At 56.3% G+C, this 5,764-nt stretch overlaps 1 long non-coding RNA gene across 1 annotated transcript; it reads left to right on the forward strand.

Moving 5' to 3' along the window:
* Positions 1-1,280: 1,280 nt before the first annotated feature.
* LOC138920212 (uncharacterized) lies at positions 1,281-5,533 on the forward strand. Its single transcript, XR_011431024.1, has 3 exons — positions 1,281-1,729; positions 2,133-4,788; positions 5,376-5,533. It is a non-coding gene; the product is annotated as an uncharacterized lncRNA (long non-coding RNA).
* The last annotated feature ends 231 nt before the right edge of the window (positions 5,534-5,764 follow it).

The following is a 5,764-nucleotide window of genomic DNA, read 5'->3' on the forward strand; positions in this document are numbered from 1 at the left end:
GGGCTGGGTTGGAGGAGCTCAGATTAAGAAAAAATACAGTGCTACTTCCATTTGTTCTTACTTCCTCCAGCAACTGTGTGAGAAAGGAATGATTATTATCCCCATTTCCCATTTTAGGAAAGCTGAGGTTCCGAGAAGTTCAGTGACTTGCCCAAGGTCACACAGCTGGTCAGCGGGCTGCACTCCTGGGCAACTGGCGGCTGCCATCCAAACTGAGTTGTTGACCGAGGACCTTTGCTTTGGTCTTGGAACGCTAGCCTGTATTTCCCAGGCTGGGGGCGGTTACAACACGGTAGAACGGGAAACACCACAGCACTCGAGTCACCTCGGAACTCGAGAAGACTAAGCCAGGGTTCCATTTGTTCAGCAACACAAGAGAATCTCAAATTTGTCACGGGGATGGAAAATGAAAAGAAAGGAAATCTATGAGCGCCACCTGGTGGTGAGCCCCACCATCACAGTCTAATTGCGGTGCTCTGACAATTGAGGACAGTCACACTGCGGTTCCCAGGCCACACGGGCCACAGGAAAAGTAGGGGCTCCAGTGACCTTCCCACGGCCGTGTCCCCAGGGCCAGGAGCCCAGTCTGACAGCCTCAGAGCATTCACACAGGGTCTTCAATGCCCCAGGGCCGAGCCCCCTGGGGCACCCTCAGACAGTCCCCCTGGGGGTCTCCACTAGGTTATCTCTGGGGCCCAGAACTCCAGAGGTGCTGTGACAGGCTCTGTGCCAGATGCTGGCTGCCTGGTGGACCCTAAAGCCTGATCCGGGGGATCCCATGTGCTGCGCTCCTGCCACTCCCTGCCACCCCCGCCCCGCCCCGATGTCCCCTCCCAGTCCCACATGCCCATCAATGGCACTCACTTCCCCCTCCTCCTTCCCAGTCCTACCCCCACGTACCACACCTAACTGTTGTGGGTTTCCCTCATTTCTCTCCCTTCCCATCACTGTTCTGTCCAAGCCACCACCGTCTCTGCCCCGGACAACTTCCAGGGCCCGCTTGCTGGCCTCCCTGCCCCCGCTCTTGACCCGGCACTTGCTTTCTGCCCTCCGGCCTGAGTGGACCTTGTAGAAGGGAAGACTGAGCAATGGGAATTTCTCTGTAGGGCCCTCCAGGGCACGTTTCCAGGTCTATGATGATGAAAGGGCAGGGGGAGGACAAACGTAGGGAGAGTGCACAAAATGACACAGTCAGGAGAGGCAGAAGTTAATATGTAAAGAAGATATTTTTGAAGGTGACCAGTGCTTGGAACCCGGAAGCCCTTTAGCCCATATCCACTAAATCCTCGCTCTTCAGAGTGCGTCTGGGGCCAGCAGCGGCGTAACCCCAGGAGCTTGTCAGAAACCCAAATACCAGCCCGGCCCGGACCCCTGAGTGGAGATCTGCGCTTCAACCCACTCCCAGGGCTTCCCGCAAGGAGGACGTTGGAGACCCAGCAGCAGAGGGCGAGGTCCCCGGAGTGCGCCCTGCCTCGGCCACCTCTGCAGCCCCCACTGCCAGCACCTGGCCTGGTGGCAGGAGCCCATCCAGTGATGCTGCTAGGCTGACCCCTGCCACCCTCGGACACGGAATGACCTTGCCTGCTGACACTGCCAGACTCAGAGAGGTCAGCTCTGCAGACCTGATCACTTTGACGGCCCCTGTGTGCCGGGCTGAAAGGCAAGCGGTGACAGCTGCAGACACACTGAGAAGCCACCAGTTTGTTTCAAAAGCTTTCTCATTAAGAAGGTAAGAATCAAAAGCACCATCATTTCTCCTTCCAGAAATCAGGAAAATGGTCTAACCCCTCTCCCCATTGCCCCGTGCCAACTCCCCCTCTTCATCCTCTGGGGTCCTTTCTCTGCTCTACTGTGGCAATGGGGGGGAGGACTCTTCAGAGTTAAATGTGTTCAAAGTTCTTAATGACAATTCTCTTTAAAGTCAGGAGATTGTGGCAGTTGAATGAGGTATGGGGAGATCAGGGCGGAAGAACAGAACTGAGCTTGCTGTGTGACCCCACAGGCCACTGGCCCTCTCTGGGCCTTGGCTAACTTTACAATAAAATGAGGATAGGCAACAAGGTGGGTGGACCCCTCTCTCCCAGGGCGCCCTGATTCCGAGCAGCAGGCCGTGTTCCTTTCTGTGGCTCTAGGTCAGGTGGGGCAACGGAAGCAGCTAAAGGCATCGGAGGCAGACGGACAGGTGTGCGTTCTCGTTGGGACTCCACCACTTTCCAGCTGGGCCACCTTACCAGCTGTGGGCCTGGCCCTCTCTGCGCCTCGATTTCCTCTTCTAAGCTGGGCTTTACCAGAACCCACCTCTTTGGGCTGTGAGAAGTCTGTGTCCTTTTACTGCAGCGTCTGCTCACAGGAGCCCGGAGTTCACTTCCGTTCCCCTGCATTTCCTGAAATGAACACTAAAGGTAGCTTTGAAAACAGATCCCCAAAGGCTCTCGGGGGTTGGGAGGTGGTTCAGAGCCCAGCCGCAGACTCACGGAAGGCTGGAGTTCCACGGGATGTGACAGAGCTCCAGACGTCCCCATCGCAGCCCAGGATGGAGGTCGGCTGGTCTGCGGATTGAATGGTACGTAAAGCGGTCGTGGGCTGCAGTCTCCCTGCCTCGCCACCCAGCGGCCGCCCGCATCGAGGGGAGTCGGGCAGGGGAGAATGAGGGCGCAGAGGTCGGGGTTTGGAACCACCACATTCAGGTACCTCCCACGGCTGGATGCCTCACAGACAGCACTCACCATCACAGCCATCGCAGGACAGAGGTATCATTTCCTTGTTTACAGAAGTGGAAACTGAGGCCCCGAGGGGGGAAGGGACCTGCCCAAGGTCTCCCAGCTAGTTCAAGGTGGAGGTGGGATTGGACTCAGGTCTGACCCCAAGGCTCGGCTTCGCTGTCCTCGCAGTACGTACACTTGTCTGTCCTCTTGGCTTCCAGGAGTGGGGAGCTCCCCAGCCCCAGGTCTCAAGCCTGGGCAGCTGTGAGGAGCAAGAGGGGAAGGGCTTTACTCTGCTCCGCTGCTCCCTGGACGGCCCAGCCATCAAGGACAATGACTAGAGGGAAGATGGGGTCTATCAACCCAAAATTCACTCGTGTGAGCGTCCGCATGCACAGCATCACCACTGGGTGTTGCCCAGGCAGCCCGATGCTGCAGGAAGCCCCAGGAGGCTTCTAGATTCACTCCAAAACCTCTGCTTCCAGCCCAGACTCCTCAGCCCGGACCGATGACGCGGTCGTGGTCCCCCGTGTCTTCCTGCTGCCCGCCCCCGGGACGCTGGGGTCTGTGGCCATCCCTCCTCCACAAAGCCCTCCTCTCTCTCTGGGAAGTCTTCCTTGGACAGGACACCACCCAAGCCCGGACCTCAGGGTTTCCACCACCCGGCCCCGCCCACCTCTCGCGCACCATCAGCGCTCCTCATGCCGGACCATCGCCATAGCCATCCCGAGCCCCCTGCGGCTTCTTCCCCTCTGCCCTGATTGCAGTTTCTTTTGCCCAGACCACCCCCACCACCCGCCCGCCCTCTGCGACTTCCCCAACTATGCCCACCCCCACTCCCACCACGTCCTGTGTGCGCCTCTTGCCCCTGGGGGATGATCAATTGGAGCCATTCTCTCACCGTGTAGAGGGGGCCGGCTGGCCTTATCCACCCGGGGCCAGCCAGGCCTGGGAGTCTCTGGATGTTGGCCCACAGATGAGCGAATGAATGAACGAATGAATGAACGGTGAGGTAAGTAGGAGTGAACACCATTATTCCAACTAAAGGGGTCGATGCATGGGGGCACGAGGCAGCTAAGCGTCTGTCTCCCAGGACCCTGGCTAAAACCGGTGGTGGCCGAGCCCAGACTTCCTGGTTTAACGTCCCCTGTGCGGCGACCCGCGCCCTCCCTGCTCCTCGGAGGGAAGGGAGCCTCGCCCGGCTCGGACCTGCTGCTCCCTGCTGCCACCTTGTGGCCTCACGGGGAGAGCTTTCATTATTGTTCTCACCGTGGGCCCAATGACTTAAATTTGGGGTGAAACCAGTCTGAATAGTTTTAATTGTCGACTGAAATCAAGAGTCTGGGTGATATTAGTAAAGGGGTTTACTCATTAATCAGCGGGAGGAGTTGGATCCCCGGGAAGACAGTCCCACAGGGTGCTCCGACGGAACTCTCCAAGGGCTGCGAGCTGAAGTGCGGCTTAGCTCTCTCTCACAAACGGCGCACGCGCGGGGAAGAGGAAAAGAAAAACTCACAACTAGATTTTATATTTGCCCAAAAAGGGGGTAGAGTACATCTGGGCCTTTCTCTAGGTCATACACTGAACACTAGAATCCTTGGTTATACATCAAATGAGTTCAGAGAAGCTGAGGTTATCTACATGAGCAGGGGGCAAGGACCAGGGCTGTTAATTATTCCCTCGGTCCTTGAGAAATGCAGCTGGGGAACGTGACATTGAGGGACCTCTTTATCTGTTCCTGCTGTGGGTCTGTCCAGCTGGCGTCTTCAGTCAGGAGACGTGGGGCTGCCGGGTCGTGGGACACAGGCTGGCGGTGACCTGCGTGGTGCTTCACGGTGCAGCGTGGCTTTACTGCGCTGACTTAAAGCCCATGTAGGTTGCCTGTTAGATTTGCCTGTTAGACCAGGAGAGGGGTCCCCAAACTCGGTCCACACAATCATAGTGCATTTATCTTCCTAGCCCACTAATAAAATATATACTTAAGTGCTGAGCAGCAAGAGGCCACCAGTACACCCACAGTGAGATGTAATTCCAGCTAAAGCCACAATTCCTGATGCTTTCAATGGCTTGCGACTCCCTCCCGTGGGTAAGCGTATGATTTACACTGTGTCTTTTGGAACTTTGAGAATTACCTGTTGCAGGTGGAGGGGAGAGTGTAAGTGAACCAGCCAGGCGGTCCGGACTGGCTTCCTTTGTGCCAAAGTCCTGGGGCTGGGGGTCTGTGGAGAGCAAAACAGAGGTGGTCCTTACCCTCACGGAGCTCAGAGCTAGAGGCAGAGACACATCTTAACCAAATAATCACATAAATATGTAATCTCAAGCTGAGATAAATGCATTGAAGAAAGCATACATGGGGCCAGAAAAGCAAATAGCATGGGGGTCGTTTCTAGTGTGGGGGATCACAGGAAAGACCCCCCTGGGGAACTGACTTTTGAGCTGAGTCCTGAGGAAGGGGTAAGAATCAACAGAACAGCACTGTCATGGGCTGAATTGTGCCCCTCCCCCGAAACTGACCTGTTGACGCTCAACCCCCAACCTGACTGTATTTGGAGAAAGGGCCTTTTGGGAGGTAATTAAGGTCAAACAAGGTGAGAAGGTTGGTGCCTTAATCCAATAGGGCTGGTGTCCTTATAGGAAGAGGAAGAGACACTGGGGAGCTTTCTCTCTCCACAGGAGCACCGAGGAAAGGCTGTGTGAGAACACCGGGAGAAGGTGGCCCTCTGCAAGCCACGGAGAGAGGCCTCGCCAGAGACCAACCCTGCTGACACCTTGCTCTTGGACTTCCAGCCTCCAGAACGTGAGAAAATAAATTTCTGTTGTGCAGCCCCCCAGACTGTGGTGTTTTGTTACAGTAGCCAGAGCAGACTAATACAAGTCCGTGCAAAGGTCCTGAGGTGGCAGGAGTCTGATCCATTAGAGATAGTGAAAGAAGATCAGTGTGGCTGGAGCACCCAGAGAAAGGGGAGGGAGGAGCAAGTTGAGTCTAGTAAGGTGCGGGGGACGGGATGTCATCTGCAGGCCAGTAGGCCAGATCTGACTAGGAGCCATGGGAGACTCATGAA

This window comes from Equus caballus, chromosome 2 (genome assembly GCF_041296265.1).
Source record: "Equus caballus isolate H_3958 breed thoroughbred chromosome 2, TB-T2T, whole genome shotgun sequence".
In the NCBI taxonomy this organism is placed as follows: domain Eukaryota; kingdom Metazoa; phylum Chordata; class Mammalia; order Perissodactyla; family Equidae; genus Equus; species Equus caballus.